Source organism: Ambystoma mexicanum, chromosome 2q (assembly GCF_040938575.1).
Source record: "Ambystoma mexicanum isolate Mex_15411 chromosome 2q, UKY_AmexF1_1, whole genome shotgun sequence".
Lineage (NCBI taxonomy): Eukaryota > Metazoa > Chordata > Amphibia > Caudata > Ambystomatidae > Ambystoma > Ambystoma mexicanum.
This window is the reverse complement of record NC_090924.1, coordinates 644978875-644999450: the sequence shown is the minus strand read 5'-3', so window position 1 is coordinate 644999450 and position 20576 is coordinate 644978875. Positions and strand designations below refer to the sequence as shown.

The 20576-nt window shown below is 46.0% G+C and overlaps 1 long non-coding RNA gene across 1 annotated transcript in view; it reads left to right on the top strand.

The window, feature by feature from the left end:
• Window positions 1-1281: 1281 nt before the first annotated feature.
• Window positions 1282-20576, top strand: part of LOC138569655 (uncharacterized) — a 33513-nt gene continuing 14218 nt past the window's right edge. Inside the window, exons 1-2 of the long non-coding RNA XR_011303293.1 lie at window positions 1282-1792; window positions 9506-9592. This is a non-coding gene — a long non-coding RNA (uncharacterized lncRNA). The remainder of the gene's footprint in view (window positions 1793-9505; window positions 9593-20576) is intronic.

Here is a 20576-nt window from a genome sequence, read left to right as displayed (position 1 = left end):
AGTTGGAGGAACTGGTCACCACACAAATGAGCAAGCATGCAATGCCTGAAGCAATGATCCACTTAGTGGGCAACAACCTCACAGCTAAAGGTAAGGGGCAGTTGAAAAAGAAATCCCATCCTCTTTTTGGAAAGTGGGCGAATAAGTGAAGGAGTGCGAACTATTGTGGTCAGAAATAGTGCCACAATGCCGGTGGATGGGGGCAGGCTTGCATAAGGCAATTGAGTAATCCATGAAGGAACTCAACCTGGCGATGGCCAGGTTTTGCAGAATGGTAGGTTCTGCCACCATTCGGCATGGCCTGATAAACCTGAATATCTCAAGTTACTGCTGCAAGGATGGCGTACATCTGTCGGATGTGGGGGGCGACATAGTATTGATGAATATATTGCGGAGGCCCTCAGAGAGAGTGGTTTTGTTTGACGGGGTCGCGCGTTTTGGGCCTCCTGATCGCGCTGGTGCGGATCGTCGTTGTAAATGTGTAATACATTGCAGTCATGGGCGTAATTTTAGGGGTGATAGGGGTGTTTGTCCCCCCCCACCTTTTCTTCAGATGTCATGCGCCCCTCAACATTTTCAGCAAAGTTACTCCGCTGATTGCAGTGTAATATTTTCCACCAGAAAAAGCATAGTCGCCTTCATCCTTGTATCAGTTATTTCAAACAAGGCAGGAATGAGGGGGGCGCGTATTATGTGTTATCGCTGTTTATCTGCAAAGTTCACACCTGACGCGAGACCTCTCTCGCAGCAACTTCCGCCGCTTTGGAGCGAGGCACTGGCAGATGCTAATGGTCCGGCGGGCCCCCTCACCACCCACCCCCCTCCCCGGTGAACAGATAGCAGCTCCGGTTCCGAGGCTCCTTCGGCTGCTGACTGCAGCGTCTCCGCACTCGCCGTGACTTGCAACTCCTGCGCGATCAGCTGAGTGCCCGGAGGCGACGGCAGACTCCACCCGAGGGGAGGCCCCGGCCCCGGCCCTGGGAACAGCAAACAGCGCCTGAGACAGGATGCGCCGGGACGCACGCGGGAGGGCAGCTGCGGCGGTGCTCGCCGCGCGCACATGACACCACCACTCCCGGATCTTATCTGCCGGCCGCAGGCGCGCGCTCCTGGCGGCACCCCTTCCTCGCCGCCCTCCCCGCCCCGTGGGCGCCCTCTGCCGGCGGCAGGTGGCCCTGCAGCCGCGCTCCCGCCTGACGTCTCCAGAATTTCTAGGAATGCCCCTTCCCTGTTACTATATTTGGAGGTGGCTTCTAGGAAATCATTGTCATGTTTTTTTTTTCTTTCCAGCGGTCAGTCTGGGCTTCAAGACACCTCCATATACAGGAGCCCGCTGGTGCCAGGGACCCTCCAGAGCCGGGCTTCCAGGGGAAGCAAGCAGCCTCAGCCTCCCGTGCTACGCGCCGCAGCCGCCTCCTCCCCGGCACTGCCCTCATGGCAGGACTCCCAGCTGAGCTGCGTATCTTGCAAAACCAAGTGATATCTTTTCGGTGTTCTTTTTTGTCCCCCCAGCCCGCGTGGCTCTTCATTTTTCACTCGGCTTTCTCCTGGCTGGATTCCCCCCTCCTCCCCTGCTCGGCCTCTTATTTGCTGTTGTGAGCTGCGCTGTGGTGAAGAAATGCCTCGGGGCTAGCCCGGCGGCGTGTGATCTCTGTGTCATGAGTCAGGGTGGCTGCTGCGGTGTTGGACACACACACCCCTCCCAGGGAAAGCAGCGCCGCGATGCTGCGGTACTCGGCAGTCCACGGCAATTGCTGCTCGCCGCACCTCACACTCCACACTCTCTCTGACTGTAAGTTTGAAATCTTTTTTTTTCCAGTTTAACATTTTTGCCTTTCCATTCCTCAACCAGTAGAACCGCCAGGCAATTCCATCGGCTGTGTGAGAAGGGGAGAAGATGTATGTATGCGAAGACCGTTTTTAGGTGGGTGTCTGGGGGTACTGGGTCTACACTTTGCGTCCCAGGCCCGATGTCAGGCTCAGGGGAGATCGCCAGGGGGCTCAGGCCCGTTTCTTGTGTAGGGATTGAGGGCAGCAAGACAAAGGCCCCGCTACCTGGGCGTCCTCTGGGACTACGAGGCAGACTGTCTGAAACCGGCAGCAGCAGCGCAGCTGCATCCGCCCTCCTCACCCTTCAATTCCATTACCGCTCCTCAAATTCTCTTGATATCTTTTTTATTCCGCTCCTCCCGCTTCTGTTTTACACTTTTGTGTATTCCTCCCTTCTTTTACCTTGTTTTCTCCTCTCCTCCCCTCGCCTTTCCTCTCATTCCTCTCCTCTCCTCTCTTCTCCTCTCCTCTTCTCGCTTCTCCTCTCCTTTACTCTTCTCTCCTTTCAACTCTTCTCCTTTACTCTTCTCCTCCCTTTTCCCTTTTTTTTGTTTCCTATGTCACTGCTCAGACAAAGCACAATTGGCGCTTCGACTTCTACTCTTCCAGCAGGAGGCGCTATGCATACTGGACCTGAGATCAGTGCCCCAGTTGCAGCGGCCGGCGTGGCCCCGCGGAAACTGTGCCCAGGGGACAAGACGTTGGTCATGATTCTGTTTCTTAGGCATGCCGCCCCATTTCAAATTAACTGCTAATCTTTGCAAGGGCGGGCTAATTCTGCGTGTGCATGCCAGCGCATAGAAGCCTGAGCCTCACGCGCTACAATACACTAGTATTGCCTTTGTTAGCAGCATTAGAAGTAGTTACTCGGATTTGAAATACAATTATATCTCAGTTATTCGCACGTGCTTCACTAAATCCCGAAATGTAGCTTTTTCAAGACACTTTTAAGTGGATTTTTCGGACAAAAAAAGTGCTATCGAGTACGTGCTAAAATGTCTTATTATTTCAAAAGATGTTTACCTCTTTGCCAGCTTCATCATACGCGAATGATAAGCACCTTCGTATCACGTCCTTCAAAGGCGGGTTGGTCCCAAGTCTAATTCCCAGCCCCTCAAGAGTTAACTCATTTCGCGGACTGCTTTGATGCACCCACCCTTACACTACTCGCCAGACACGCTTTTCCGGAAGGGCCGCCGCTCAGAATCCCACGTCGCAATTACAGCCGTCCACGAAACTTGCTCTTGTACGATTGTAAGCTCCACTTTCTTTTTTTGTTTTTTGCTGCACACTCATGCTGTTTGGAGAGGCGCCCTGGCTTAGAGCCCCCCCCCCCGAGCAAGCAACTATTGATTTGTGCCGTTCTGGTGGCTACTGCAGTGGGCCAGCGCGCCAACCAACATGTTTCAGAAGTGTTTGAGGAATCGTGGGAGGAGGGGATGGGGGCATTGCACGCACCCGATTTCCTAGGTTTTACTTCACAATGTGATAGTGAGATTTGATTTCGTGTTCAGAAAAGCGAGGATGTCAGCATGCAGAAGAAAAGCATTTTTTTTATTTGCCCCCAAAAATGTGGTAAATGAGTTCAATCGACCACCATATTAGTGTTGGGTAGCCACGTTGAGATTGCATTATCTGAACATTTTTCAGTCGGGCGTTACTTTTGTGGAGCAAGCATGGCTGAGTTCTGGGGGCACAGAGTTGAAATGTCTGACTGTAACGCCTTGCACAGTTCTCACGTGTTTTGGGCTGTTTCGGGTTCAATGACAACCTTGTACACGGCCAATTCAGGGATCGAAGTGAGCGGGAACGGTTGGGAGCGGTGTTCCACTACTTTAATTTGTTTCTCTCTACCATTCCTTTACTTTTTGCGACCACATTCACCATTCTATATAGAGGATTTGTCCAGTCATGTCCCTGTGCAAGTGTACAGTTGTAATTGGAGCCCTAACTAGTCACTTACACTATTGTAATGCCCCGCTGCAGCACCTTGTCACATGTTGCACTATTGTAATGCCCCGCTGCAGCACCTTGTCACATGTTGCACTATTGTAATGCCCCGCTGCAGCACCTTGTCACATGTTGCACTGTTGTAATGCCCCGCTGCAGCACATTGTCACATGTTGCACTATGCTTCCGCCTACCCTCTCCCCTGCCGAGACCACAGTTCCACTACTTTTTTCAGTACACTTCTACCACTGGCCAGGATTCAATGTTTAGGGGTGTAATCAAAGTACTGCATTCTAAAAAATATTGTTTTCACTCAAAACGACGTTCTCGCTGCACCAGAAGCTGCCATTCGTAAGAAGTACCCACGATTAATATAATTTAGTGTTGCTGAGTCATACACGGTGTAGCTGCTCGCATTTTCCTAGGCCTTGATGTCCCCTGGTTTTACGGCCCTTGTACAACTGAAATAATGGCATTATAAGAGAAATGTGTGCACTGGCAACGATGGGAACCTTTCACTCACAGCGAAGAAAAGGCGGCGCTCGTTTGGCAGATTGTGGAAAGACGTGCTAGTCGCGCAGCCTCCAAAACCTGTGATTCCTGAGTCGGGATTTTGGGGGCGAGATGAGCTGATGTCTAATCCAACTGGCCCGCAAAGTCCCGCTTCTGGTGGTCACCTTATGCCGCACTGGACCTTTCCTTCGCGCCTGTACTTCATGGCTGCCGGCATCTAGCACCAAACTGCAGCGGTGTGTGGAGGAGTGCAGCCGCGACTAAGCAACTGCCTTAGCGGGCACGGCTATCAATCACGCGTGCCCGTGGCACTGCTGAGAGGCAACATTGATGTATTTATGTTTGCATTTGTTAAACGCTCTAAAACCAGAGGCATCAAGGCGTTGATGGATCGCAACACTGTGCCAATTGGTCAGGGAACTGAGATCATATGAGTTGGATCCGTAAGTTTTAGGTAAAATCCCAAGTTAGGATGTACTGTGCAACTCTCACCATTGCATTCAAGTTAAACACATCTGAGTCTTGATTACAAAAACCTTGCACCAGTGGAAGTGCAAAGTTGCACAGTGTAAACACTAGCGCAACATTTGCCCTAGTTCTAAAAGCATTGGGGGCCATGTGCACTGTGCTAATACGATGGAACCTTGCCCTAGTTCTAATAGGGTGCAGCATTGCACTTGCGCCGGTGCGCCGTTTCTGTAATCTGGTCCCTGATGGCCACAAATGCCAGAATCCCAAATGCAATCCTCTGGCCTATGCAACCCAATTCAGTGCTTCCTAAAGGGTTAACTGTTCCCGAAAAAAGAACTCCTTGCACAACGGCGTCAACTGCATAGATACGTGAGGGGGCCACGCACAGGGCACTTCACTGCCAACGAATGCTGATGCCCAAAACACAAGTGAAACCACTAGGCCGCAATGGAACGGCGCCCTTCTAATGGCGCATGCATGTGCTGTGTTCAGCTCCTTGATGTCAACCAACTGTACGTAGGCCTGTGTGCGTCCGCGTTAACATAAATATATCACAAACGCACACGCACGCACACTATGGGCCTGATTTATGGAATTTTTGCAAAGTCACTTTGCACTGCCAACAAACACCCTCATTTACAGAACAATGTAAAGTGTATTTTTAGTGCAAAAAAACACTGCACCGTTCTGTAATTCAGGCTATATATATATATTTCTGACACTTAGAGCCTGATTCATGGAATTATTTGCGTGAAAACCGCAGATTTGCCCGCCTTTCTGGCCGAAAATCCCTGTTTGAAATATGGGGATTTTCAGGCAGAAAGGCGCGCAAATCTGCGTTTTTCGCGCAAATTATCCCATGAATCAGGCTGTTAGTCAGCTGGATTGATACTCCTTTAATGTAGCATGTTTCTATGCTTGATGGTTTGTTTCGAAATGATTATGAAATTGAAGACAATGTACAGCTTCCTCATGGCTTAACGCTGGAAATGAGTGTAGATAACGGGCCTACCACTCCGTTTAAGGCCCTGCTACAAACGTTAAAAAAAAAGAAAAATAACTCTATGCATTAGTTAAAAAGTTTGGAAGGGGTGCAAACCCGAAGTGTTTGAACGTGGATGATGTGCACGCGGATATGCAAGTCGAATGCGTGGAACACATATAATCGTGATGCATTTGGGCTGACAGCTCTGCGTTCTTTTGGCGCAAGTCTTTTCCCCTATGCAGATGTGAGATTTCTTTTCACCGGGCTGGGCTTTTGATCCTATACAGAAACTTGGCCAGCGCGCAACATTCCACATAAAATATGGCCTAAAGAAGGAAATATTATACGCCTCTGCATATTGGGTAGGAATATAAGCATCACTCGGTTTAAATGTGTCTTCGATTATAGTTCTGGAGGACGCATTCATTAATAGATCGGCTGGTTGAGCAGAATGGCTCTGTGCCTGGTGCAATGCGCGAATGCGTGCAGTAGGCCTGATGCAAATACATGGTAGATGCGTGCAGTGGGCCTGGTGCAATACGTAGATGCGTGCAGTGGGCCTGGTGAGAATACGTAGATGTGCGCAATGGGCCTAGTGCAAATACATAGATGTGCTTAATGGGTCTGGTGCAAATACGTAGATGCGTGCAGTGGGCCTGGTGAGAATACGTAGATATGCGCAATGGGATTAGTGCAAGTACGTAGATGTGCTTACTGGGTCTGGTGCAATATGTAGATGCGTGCAGTGGGCCTGGTGAGAATACGTAGATATGCGCAATGGGATTAGTGCAAGTACGTAGATGTGCTTACTGGGTCTGGTGCAATATGTAGATGCGTGCAGTGGGCCTGGTGAGAATACGTAGATGTGCGCAATGGGCCTAGTGCAAATACATAGATGTGCTTAATGGGTCTGGTGCAAATACGTAGATGCGTGCAGTGGGCCTGGTGAGAATACGTAGATATGCGCAATGGGATTAGTGCAAGTACGTAGATGTGCTTAGTGGGTCTGGTGCAAATACATAGATGTGCTTAGTGGGTCTGGTGCAATTACGTAGATGTGCTCAGCGGGCGTGGTGCAGTATATAGATGCATGCAGTGGGCCTGGTGCAAATATGTAGATGCGCGCAGTGGGCCTGGTACAGTACGTAGATATGCACAGTGGGGCTGGTTTAAAACCATAGATGCGCGCAGTGGGCCTGGTGCAATATGTAGATGTACACAGTGGGCCTGGTGCAATCCATAGATGCGTGTAGTGGGCCTGGTACAATACCTAGATGTGTAGAGTTGTCCTGGTCCAAAACCATAGATGCGCTCAGTGGGCTTGGTGCAATACGTAGATGTGTGCAGTGGACGTGGTGCAATACGTAGATGCGTGTAGTGAGTCTTGTGCAAATATGTAGATGCGCGCAGTGGGCCTGCTGAAATACATAGATGCGCGCAGTGGGCTTTGTGCAAATATGTATATGCGCCCAGTGGGCCTGGTGCATTACGCAGATGCGCGCATTGGGCCTGGTGCAATATGTAGATGTGCACAGTGGGCCTGGTGTAATACGTAGATGCATGAGTAGGCCTGGTGCAATACGTAGGTGTGCGCTATGGGCCTTGTGCAATAGGTAGATGCACACAGTGGGCCTGGTGCAAGTGTTGATGAGCGTACATTGAAGTTTTAAGGTTGTACATGATGCACCTATGGATTCCCTGTTCAAGACCCTTTATTTCTTTCATTGGGCCTGTCTATGTGAACTATGCCCGACAGGCTTACTCACTGTGGTGCTATTTTGCAATGAGTGGTAATAGGAATCATTTCCTGGGTGTCATTATTTAGCGCCTTACCTGTTTTTTGTTTGGCTTGATAAAAACACAGATGGAAGCTGCATGCATGCCCCCTGAGTAGCCCTTTGAGTAGCTTAAATTAGTGACATCTATCTTCCCACCAAAATAGCACTGTTGCCAAGTCAAGATGGCGCCACCTCATGTTTGTCCAAGCTGTCCAGTTTCCCTGGCCTCAGGAAATATATGGCCAGCTTTTGGACTTGAAGTCATATTTCCCTGTAGCAGTGGGGAACTCTGTGTACGATGGCAACAGTGCCGCTTACGTACTTGGAAGTGTGTACCATTTTTGTTCCAAAAGAGTTCATATGTCATTACCAGTATTTCATTCACCAATACATTAATCAGAGACCTTTTACAAAATATTCGAGGCCTTAGTGGGAAGAAATGCACAGGACTAACCTGAATTGCGCTCTCACTTGATTTAAAATGTTCTTTGTTTCATTGCATTTCTTTATTAAGAAATTGAAGAAGTGGGCCTGGTAAGCTGATAAATCACTGTCAATTACTTTATGTGCGCCCTGTGAATCACTGATTTCAGCCAATTCGAAGCCTAAATATTGTTTACATTTTTTTTTATAGCAGATGTATCATTGATTACATGTGCATGGTAGTATTCGGCTTTGATAAGACCTAGATAAAGCAGTTTATGCTGGATTAAACGATGTAACAAAAGTTGTCATTATTGCCCAGATGAATGGTACTCTTTCAATCTCAGAACGATGAAGGGCTGAGTCGGGCCTGCCAGGATTCGAAGCAGTGACTGCAGGTTGGGCACTGATATCAAAAGGGATCGCTCAACTCCGATGAGCCATCTCAACGGTTCCACAGGGTTTTTGTGACATTTACCAGGAATTCTGTGGTTTAATATATCTACAGTAGAACCCTTTGATGGTCTCATAGGACTGTAGTGCAGTTACCCCTTATGTACCCCTTCTAAATTACTTATGTGGCTGCTGTTATTGTGCACACATCAGAAGTTCCGAATGTTCTACACATTAATTTTATTTTATTTATTGGTCACTAGTTAGTTAGGCGTTTATACAATTAGCAAAACTCTTTCAAAGCGCCCACAGGGTAACAGGGTGGGGACAGGGAGAAAACGAATTCCAACAAAGATAAATCATTGAATTGACAGTACAACAAATTAGAAGAATAATCTGCCTTGTGAGCGTTCAGAGCGTGCAAGTGCAGAGGGGGCAGGGCTGAGGGATAGGTGCTGTGGCGCTCATGGAGCAGTGCTCAGGGTGAAGTGCTAAGAGGAGAAAAAATGTAAGTGCAACCTCCAGTGGGGAGGGGAGCCTAAGCAAGTGCAGTAAATAGACATCGGCTGGGATAAGAGATGTGGGGGCTCAGGGTCCAGAGGATACATAAGGGCCTTGCACATGAGTCATGCTACTGTATGATTAGCAAGGAAGAGGGGAGGAGAAGGAAGAGGTCAGGAAAAAGGTCTTGAGGCTTTTTCCAAACGTAAGGAGGTCCTGCTCAAGACGCAGGGGGAGAGGGATGACCGTTCTCGCCCCAAAATATGTAATTCCTTTACGTTATATACTTTTTTACATGTACTATAAAACATACATGACGAGTACCTATTTATTATGGTTGTGGACAAGAATTGCCACCTTGGGGCCCCGGGTGATATTTACAAACCATTCAGTCATTGGCCTCTTGTCTTTGCTGTTATATCCCCAGGGCCTCTCAATGGCATTACAGCAGGGCTCAACATTTGCGTTAGCCATTGAATAGAGATAATTGGCTCTTGGCGCGCAATAAATGGTTTGCTATTTGTATGCATAGAATTTAGGTGTCCAGTGTCTTTTTATGATGGGCTAGTTGCTTGCAACTTGAAATGTTTACCACTGATTATAGCACACTCACACCAATTAGGCCTCAGATATTTATTTATTTGTATTTATTTATGTACAGGCGGAACAATGCTCTTTTGATCACAAAAGAACGCACAAGAGATAAGAAATCAGATTTGACGGGAAGCAGTGAGCTTCTTACAATGGGGTGAGTTTGGGGGACATTCTGACCAGGTTCTGGATGGGCGTAACTGGAACAGTCAACGGGGACAATACATAAGTGGACATACATAGAACATGGGTGCTGTACCATAGGGCAAAAAAAGGTGCATTTGACAGTAGCCACCTGCTAGTGATAACTAACTCTTGGCGCGTGAGAAATAGTGTGCTGTGTGTATGTTTAGCATTGAGGTGGCGGGGATGGGGCGGGTGGGTGTTTTATTGCTGGCTCGTAGCGCGGAACATCCCACGTGTGGCATCACATTTAGTTCCCAGATTGCCGAGTAAGGAGGGACTACAGGACAAGGATGGTCCATTTGTTGAAACAGTCATTTACATTGCATGGGCATTGCATTGAACTGGTTACTAATTAATAACAGTGTAGCTGTACATGGAGGCACACGCCTGACTCCAGTTGATGATTAATGACCGAACACTTGAGACCTGGAGGCACAAGCTCTGCATAATCAATGCTTCTTTTCAAGGCTCCCCTGCGCTCTAATATAAGGGGTTGTTCATTAGGCAAACATTTGGTTTAGGGGTACACCCTAAAGCCAATTATATGTTCATGCACTGACTGTATGCAAGTGCTCAAAGGCTGTCAATGAGTTAACAATGACAACAATCTGCACCAATAGCACGAGAGAGAGATGATTTAAAATTGAAATTGACTTTGTTTTGTGAATACTTTAAATGTTGAAAACCAGTGCCATGGATTAAAATTATCCATTCAACTTTTTTCATGAAACTTTAGGAGGAATGGAGTGACTGGGTAACTTGTGAAATGATTTTGATAAGCTGATTTCTGTGATTATTCTTGTCCCTGTAGCTCGGGACAAAACCTGGGCACCTGAAATATATTTGAATATTAAGTTTTGATTTAGAAAAGTATATTAAAACTCAGTGTCAATAGTAGTGCACCCCCGTGGATTTATAAAAAAAATAATTAATAATGATCACAATGTAAAAAGCAGCTCCTGGGCCTGAGGCGTTGACCAATAGGCAGCTACTACCTCTGGGGAACCAGGAGTTAGTACATAGCACACCGAAAATCTAACTGGGCCTGATTCACAGAAGCGTTTTACAATGGAGCAATCCTAGAGGATTAGGTTCTTTGAAACAGGCCCTTTTTGTGTCCATTATATATGTTCCTTTATGCTTTAAAGGCCCCTGGGTATGTCCTTTATTCTCCTTGATGCAAGTTTTCGAAGCTTTGTTTGTATGGTACCAGTTGGCCTAGCGTCTAGGAGCTAACGGCGCACAAGCAGGAGCTAAACAGCTCCCAGCAATTTCAAACCCTGGATGAGTGTTTAGCGTTCTATTACTTTCTGCACGCATTGAAAGTGACGTTGCGCTGCTGAAAAGTGACTTTGCACTGCAGACACAAACCCTGATTCATGCAACTGTGCAAAGTGTATTTTTGCAGTGCAAAGTCATTACATAGTCATGGTTGCAGTACAAAATGACTTTGCATGGACTTTGCACTGCAAAAATACACTTTGCACAGTTGCATGAATCAGGGTTTGTGTCGTCAGTGCAGTCACTTTTCAGCAGTGTAAGATCATTTTGAACCGTGCAAATGTTCCATGAAGCGAGCCCTAAGTCTATAGAATGTAGACGGTGAGGCTGGTGCGAGGCAGGGTGCCTAATTTAGCTTTTAGTCCCCTCCTATGTCCATTGTTTAATATCACACAATAAGATTAATATTCCCCATAGATAGTCATTCAATACGAACCAGGCTTTTTTCATAAACTCTGGTAACTTTTTAATGACATTATCTAAGCGAGGAACCATCTCTTTCGTAACTTGAAGGAAGTCACTACTAACCCTGCAAGAAGAAGAGGAGAACTCTCATGTGACTTTGGACAAAGACAGTCATTGCCTTAGAATGACAACTGCTGCGGACTGGCAAAGGCATGCAATGACAAAAAACAGAACTCTCTGGGCTCATGTGCAAGTACGCACCCACAATACCGACACTATCATTTTGTTAATTCAACCCAAACAAATATCTTTTTGTCTTCTGACTCTGCATCATCTCAAAAAATTGAAAGCAATGAAAAATTGTGAGAAAGAGTAAAACTGACTTCATGGGTCAAAAGGCGTGTCTTTTCCGTCCAATGGATCACTATACATACATGTATCTAGAACTACACACATTTCTATCTATCTATCTATCTATCTATCTATCTATCTATCTATCTATCTATCTATCTATCTATCTATCTATCTATCTATCTATCTCTCCATTAATATTGCTATCGGTTTATGTTGTATGTTGAGGCAGTGAATCGGCTTCAAGCTTGAATTGCAGTCAACCACGTTCGTGACTCCCGACATCCATCCGCCAGGTTTACGTTCCAAGCTCGGTATGACAGGGACAGCCATTTTAGACATAAGGGCATGCCTCCCGAAAGAACTTGGCAAAGGTCAAATGGCCATCCTCATTCTTCTGGATTGTCTGCGGCATGGTCGACCACGATGTACTTCTGGTCACATGATCAACTAATTCTGTATGTCTGGCACCGCTCTCACTTGGCTCAAATCAATCGGCACCAACAACTCTTAACGTGAAAATATCATCCCTTTCCTCTGATTTAAAGTGCACTCTAGGAAGGAAAGCGATTTATCGCATAAAAGCCTACCATTTCCACCTTAACTCAGACAGATCTCTAAACACGTTCCTCTCTTCTAGGCCAAATGCTTTGGTGCTTTGCTGGGTGGACTTCTCGAATGCCTAATGCACTGGCCTTCTTCCCAGGCTTCAACACTCAAAAGTAGGGCAGCCAGCTTGCCTTAAATCTCTGGCCTACTGACCATACCCAGCCTCTCTTAAAATCATTCTTTGAGCTTCACAGTGAGACTTTTATAAATTCAAGGCCGTATGCACCACTCAAGCCGACATTCGTCATTCTAAATGGATCCGGTAATGGGTTGAAACAACAAACCGAATATCATAAATTCAAAAAAAAATTACGTTTGACACTTTTAAAATGGTATATTATGGCAGAGAAAAAGAAGTAGGCCAATCATCACTCATAACACAAGGCACTGTAAAAGGCCACGCCTCTGTGTGAGAAGTATGTGTCTGCCGAAGGCCCGTCCAAGAGTTTCCTTGATGCACAATATTTTACAGCCGATCCACTGCTGTATGGCAGAGGGATGAGCCGTGCGGGAGAGGAGGAGGAGGAGGAAATGGCGGGCTGCTATTTCAGCATTCTTCCTAGTGGCACAGATGTGGGAGCCTTAGGATGTGGTCATGGGCTGCTATCCAAAGTGAACCATAGTAGAGGGTGAATCTCATACGGTTAAGCGATTTTAATTTTTAAAACCTTTTTAAATTAAGTGGATTTAAACATGTTTGATGGTTCGATACTTCCAAGGGAAACATTTGACACTTCAGTGCCAAAGAAGGCATTACAACATTGTTAAAGTCACCAAGATTCCTCCACGATTATTTAAATTCAAAATGATCCGCTCAGTATTTGGAAGGAGAACTGTCGCGCCAAACTAATCTGATTGCCCTACGTTTTCGGGAGAGGCATAAGATCAACAAACCCAAAGCTTTTCTTAGTGCGTTACACACTTCAAGTGTGATCTTGCAGTGCAGAAACTGCACCTGCAGCCCCTTGTTCATTGTAACTCTCACACGCCTAATTTCATACACACGCAAAACCGCAGATAGTTGTGCTGGAAATGGATCTAATCTCCTGCAGTCTGACATACAAAGCACCTGCAACCATGGTAGCGATTGAACGCAGCATTTTGGTTTTCCTTCATTCGTCCCTTTTCCTCCATCTCGTGCCCTCCTTCCATGGAGAGCTCTGATATCATGATCAATGTGTCCCCAAATAAGTACATAATGACCCGGTCACCAACATCTTGAGACAATGCCCTAAACATTAGCACATAAGAAGAGTCTTCTTAAATGGCTTTCCACAAATGCAGCATCAGTCCTGGGAATGTTACAGATTATGGCTACTCATATTGTGGCTTTCCGGATGTTTTGGACTCCAACCCCCAACATCCTTAGCCAACACAGTGATGGGGGATCATGGGAGTTGTAGTTCAAAACATCTGCAGAGGCACAAAATGATTAACCATTATCCTGATGACAGGCAGTGGCGGTGGATGTCCTCACCACTACTATTTAATGCATCATTTTCTCAGTGAGGAAGCCTCTAACTTTGAGAAATGGTGGTCCTGGAGACGCTAGTCTACCCTCACAAATATGGTGGTTATGGTTAGACACAAAACAGGCCCTTTCTCTTTCTATTTGCTGACTGCATGTAGTTATCATATTAGACTTGTTCTCCCAGTTCCAAGCCCTATAAGAAAGAGGGTTCTTTTTTTTTAACTTTATTTTTCCATATACAGAATCAACTGACAGGGATAAAACACAATACATTGTAGGGATAATAATTAAGTCATTTTGCCAGTTATCAAATCTTTCCTAAATCATATCCAAAGCAAATTCTTATGACATCAAATATCAAACCGTATTGAAAAGCAAACACCCCATAATAAAGCAACTAGTAGTTACCAGGAAACAAAAACAAAACATATAACAAACACACACCCAACACCCCCATAACACAACACAATCCCACCCCTAATCCTCCATTCATAATGCATCCTTGCACAGAAAACTCAGCTGTATAAATTATTAAATCGCACCATTAACTCAAGGTAGAGACCCTCCCGATCCTTAATTAACATCAACACCTTTTCATAACTGGATAGAACCTGCAACTCCACCAACCAATCCTCTACTTGTGTTTTTTTTCCTAGTTAGAAAGAGGGTTCTAAGTATTACCTGGAATGGTAGTGAAAAGATTAAAATAAGGATTTTTTGAGCGGGCGCTAAAAGCAGTTCCTGGGCATTGGGCATCACCCAGTAAGCAGGCACCAACTATGATCTAGTACATAGCAAGTTGCAAATCTAATGTCCACATGACATTCAAACTATAACCCTCTGTCCGATATTTTCTAGGTGTGTCCTAATGTCCCTTTGGACGCATTCCCCAACACTGTGAGTTAATGCCACATAGGTGTCCAGGGACCAGTAGGTCTGGAGAGCCAAAAACAGCCCCAGGTACTATGGCTGTCAAGTTAACCAGGCTCCAAGCCGGAGGTAAGTAGCCCAGCTTCCTGGCAGATTCAACCCCCGGGAGTCAATATATGATCCTCAGGGGGATTAAGGGCAGATTAAACCCTGCAGGGATTTAAAGCTGCGGTTGCAGGGTGCACGCAGAACTCTGGGCTATCGGACCCACTGTGCACAGCTGCTGGCTTTATCTGGAACGGCGCTTAACTCGCTGAGCTATCTCACTGGTGCTTTGAATTTTGAGATCCTCGCATAAGTCGAACATTAAAAAGCACCTTCTTTGCTCTTATAACAGAATGAAAAGGACTGCACGTATTCATTTACTTTCCAGAAATGGCACCCCCCAGGCTCCCCAGAACGAAACCGGGGGCCTGTGAAGTCTGGCGAGGGTTTGGTGCAAGCAGTTGTTCTCTTTTCGAAATCTTGAGCTAGGATCTGCGGTAGGAGCAAAGACTGCGAACCCTTTCCTTGCCATGGGAACCATTCCCCTCCAAACGTGGCACGAGAAGCACACACGCCCAGCTAATAGTGCTTCGCGATGTGAATTTTTACCAAAGTTGCACTGATAATGAGAAGTGAATTTAACATCGGTGCACTTTGCTCACTTCATGGCACCGCCAAGGAACAGCTACATGTCACGGCCGACTCTCAAATTAGTTTCAAAACTGTCACCAGTGCAGTTTCTGTTGCTATTATTGGGAGTGAACATTCTGTTGTAATTGAAATCCTTCATTAGTCCCCTATGGTAGTGATGAAGGCAGTATGACAACTATTAACATATAAATATAAATATATATATATATATCTATATATATATATATAGATATATATATACACGCACGCACACACAGTAAATTCAGTACCATTACATCGGATGAGAATATTATTTTTTAATAATACTAGTTGCAAATACCATATATATATATATATATATATATATATATATATATATACACACACACACACACACTCATTTGACAATTGTATCAATCCACACAAAACTCTGACTTTCTCTGCGCAATTTTTCGACACCGCTTTTAGTTGTGGTCAAAGGGCAGACGATAGTAGGGCATAGACTAGGGCATTGCATTATTCGCACAAGAGAGTCGTCCGAATATCCGGCTCCCATCTTTCGATCTTCCCATATTAGCCGCCAATGAGTTCGACTTGCACACAGCTCGCTTTTAACAACTTGCTGTGGATCGGTTGCGCTTTGCAGGTAGGTTAATTTGTGTACTAATTAGTAGTTCGTCTCAAATTCAGTCGTGTGGGTTTGTGTGTGCTTGAGTTTGCCCAAGTTTTAGTATATATTGATATGAATAATAATATCTTTATATAGTGCTTCGTGCAGCTACTTTCACTCTAAGCACTGATATAACAATGCATATTATTGTAGTTACTATAATCATTACCCAATTTAATGCTACTCAACTTATCAACTTTGGAAGGATGATGGGTGGCTGAGTTGACCTTTGCAGTACTTCACGAGCTACCGCACCTGGGCATATAGACCTGAACCTTCACATTAAGGCCAACGGCAAAATATGTTTTCCCACCGAAAGAAAATAACCAAAACCTAAAGTCGTAGCGCTAAAACAAAGCCCCATCGTTTTCTGTCTCCTCACATATGTCACATTTAAATGCTTCTATTTTCGCTTCAAGGAAATGAATCAATACGCCTGGTGGCACGAGGTGCCCGTGTGTCCCCTCCCGAGATGACGCACAATGTACATTACAATTCACAAGTGGTTTGCCCGATTCCAGAAGGAAGGCACGGAGCACGGGCTGTTCCGTCGTTGCACGCTCAGACTCCTAAGTTACCTGAGGAGGGCCATCTGTTCATGGCATGAATAAATGCAGTGACAGCGACTGCTACAGATGTTACGCATGTACTTTCATTGGCTTCCTGGCAGCGTCGCCACCGGCGCCCCGGATTGCGCGGACGCAGAGACATTGCTTTCAGAACACGTAGAGGCCCGCTAAGAAATTCACGACACGCCACGCCGCGGAAAGAGCCGGCTCTTTCTTAGCAAGCGCTAAATTAGGAATTTGCTTTGCCGACAGTGCCATGTACAGTATTTTAAGTGTGATCCCCAAAGTGGTTGCGGCTGCATTCCCACAGCTACAGCATTGGCTGCACTTCGGTTCGCTCCCGGCCTCCGCTTGGGAGCAAGGCGGCCTGAAACAATTCACAGAATTTCATCCGAACTGTGCCGTGCTCTTTTATTAGTTCCGAATTTTCATTTTCCGGCTGCTGGCCTGAAAAAGATGGTAGCTGGCAATAATGGCATTAAAAAATGCCCTCACAGGGTGGCAGTGCCAAGATGCCTCTATCTCCCTAGTTGCGCACATTGACGCAACAAGGTATCCCTGTCGTTGAAAGGTGATTTTGTAAACTCATGCTGTTTGCTGGCGCTTCATTTCCTCGCTTTCCATGTGCAAGCTCACAAATGTGCAATACAGATGCATAACGGAGCACTTTTCAGAGGTAACAACAGAACAGATATAGAGGGGGGGGCTGGGTGGATACAGTGGGACACAGAGGAGGGGTACAGCTGAACAGGTTGCCAGGGAGCAGAGGGGCTGATGGCGTCTAGCAAGTCAGGTGGCGCGATGGGCTACGTGATGGCCTAGGTGTTGAGGAGGAGAGACTCCTTGAAGAGGTGGGTCTTGAGTTCTTTTCTGAACTGTACGAGCGTGGGGACGTGTTTGATGCTGACGGGGAGGAGGTTCCATAGTCTTGGGGCGTAGGGCGAGAAGGCTTGTTTTCGGATCCTTTTCTTTCTGCAGCGATGGATTTCAAGTCGGCACGCGTCCTGGCTTCTGGTGGTGCACTGTCCGCCAGAGATGCTGAGTTTCTCCGTGAGGTAGCTGGGTGACTATCTAATGATACGTTATGTGACATTAGGATGGTGCCTAACTGCCACTGTTCCTCAGAATGCTGCTGGTTGTCGAAGAATTCGGTAGACTGAGCATTACATGGTAAAACTTTACATTAGATCACAAGAAAATCATGGCTTTGGCAGACATGACTAGTACTGCAACATTATCTTCCACAGTTGTAATGCTCATATTAGTTTCCTCCCACTTCGCTCAATGCTTGCGTTGTGCATTTAGTACGATTCTTCACCCGCCCAAGCCAGATGGGCACTTTATTCTTGGCCCCATGACAACCTTTACTAAGGACTGTGGCGGACAGATATAGCCCCTGGTCCGTTTACCCGTAAAAGAACGGATGCAAATTGTTTGCTCCCACCCTTATTTTCTCAATTTTTGCAGCAGGTAAAAACGGTACAAATTTCCCCAGCGCCATTTTGATGAGCTGTGTAAAAGTCTGCCAAATTATCATCGATCTAGAAACAACCACATTAGCCTGTTTTTCTGAATTCGGAAAAGACATCTTGAGAATAGTCCTCCACCACCAGGTTTATTTGTAGCGCTGCAAGTTTGCAGCCTTGGGGTGTCAAATTTCTTCTCAAAGCTTTTTTGGCGATGGCAATTTGACTTAATTTCGCCTTCAACTAGATCCAGTGGAAAATAGAATGCACCCCTCCTTCACAACGCACCCCTCGGCCCCACCGGTATCTGGCAACATCCAATAACTTCCCCAATATATGGGTACAAAACCTATATTTATTCTTTGGTTCTTTAAGATTCCCACAGAGCTCAAGGCACCCTCCAAGATGGCGCCTGACTGCTGCAATGAATATATTACACTGCCGGTGTTACAGTGTATTGCTGAAGGTATTGAATTATGCGGTAATCAGTACACCAGCCAATCTGTGCTTCATGCTGGTACTAATTTACCATGTTTTATGTTTTAAATATAAATGCAATTTATAATATGAGATGTTAAGCATCTCCATCCACCTACATACAATCGGTAAAATGTGGCGTTCATGATATTGGAGAGCAGGTTTGTCTCGGGAGGAAAGATCAGGGGCCACACACTCATCTTGGAAACAAGACAACGCAGAGCAACACAGGTTCGATCCCTGGGTCCGCGCTTAGAAACCTCTGGGTATTAAGCGTGTTATAAATAAGCCATTTCAATTACAATTACAAGCACAGTGAAGGCCCAGAATCCGTAGGCCAACGTTTGCACCTTCAATTTCCTTTATTGCAGAAGCTCTGTAAATGTATAATCCGTCAATGCTATGCCGTCAGTCTGTCCACCCTGTGCGTCTCTGGCTGCTACCCCACATATACTCCTTAACTTCCACTGCCTGCCTTTCTCTACTCTTACACACACATAGTCTCAGATCTGGGCTCCGTGTACCTTATGTCAGGTTATTGGGGTTTCCACCACGTACCTCTGCCTTTCACCTGGTCTCCAGGGGCCCTGGTGTAAGAAGGTCCTTTATAATGACTGGTCCTTTTTTTTTACATTGTTCTGCATAATAATGTTATTTAAGGAAACGAGATTTTAATACAGATGTTCCAATAATCTAATCAATCAGGCAACCCATAGTAAAGTAATGCAAAAGTACCAAAGACAATCCTACTTCGTATGGTTGCTTTTAAACATATCAGTCCTAAAATCAAAGTTTGAAAATGATCAGACACGTTCAGAAAGTCAGACAATTTCCCCATTAGTGAGAACGAGAGAGAGAGAGAGAGAGATGGAGCGAGCGAGGGAGGGAGCGAGAGAGAACATAGGGAGGTGAGGAGGGAGTGAGAGAGAGAGAGAGAGAGAGGAGTGAGAATGTGTGAGAGGGTGAAAGGAGCTGAGGTTGATAGAGAAATATTGAGCACTAGAGCTATGAAGAAAACCAGGAAAGATATTGGTTATGCAGCATCAATAGCCAAAAAGGCACACACATTCCTGACATACATATCACACAGTCTACAGGAGCCCTGACGCTTGTGAAGTTCAGTCCAGAAGTGGAAAGTTACAGTGAGGCCAGGGTGGTTCCCAAACGTTTCATTTCCCAGGTGAATGTCCATAGGGAATTTTTCCTTTCACCAACAGAAATAAGCACTGGAAAGATGTGTGCCAAACTTGGATAAAAGTTTGGCTTCTGGTCTGTTGTCCAACTCCTCTGCTCTTTAACCTCTAACTGAGCCGCTCCCCGCTCTCATGCACTCACACAGCCTGCCTTGCTACAACCAGTGGTCGAAGTGTACGAAAAGAATTAGTGGAACTATGTTCCCTGCTGGCCTTCTCCTCACAAACTCCATCGCCACGCCCCCTCCCACGCGCAATCCAAGCCCCCAAACATACGCACCAGTTGTTTACTGAAATGTTCAGTGCAGTGCACTGAAGTGCATGTTTCAACGTCTTCCTACACTTTTATTTTAAAACAAAACCATTCCGTAATTGTTTCTTTGTAAAATAAAAGGAGTACCACTCCCACCCACTCCTTCCTACTTCAACCACTGTCTACAAATATGCAAATGACACCCAAATAATTTTTAAGATCCCAAAAGGCCCCTCCCCCACCTCTCCCGACCTTGCAGCATGCCTCACAGAAATCGACTACTAGATGACCATCAACCATCTCCTTCACTACCTCCAAAAAATGGATGTCTTGAACTGTGCGAAGACTTCCCTCTTGCCCCAAATGACCCCTTGGATGCTCTTACTAGAACCACCCCCTCCACATCAAAGAAAGTAAAAAACCTTGGATGCACTATGGACTCAGACATGACACTATCACATCACATCAACTCAGTGACAAAAATCTGCTACATACAATTACACATTCCCCGATGCATCTTCCCCTACCTGACCTTCCCACACAGAGTCGCCACAATCATGGCTAACGTCCTTTTCACCCTTAGACTATCCTAACGCCCTATGCCGGTGAACCCCCACATCACAATTTAGAAAACTCGAACGGGTACAAAGCACTGCAGCAAGACT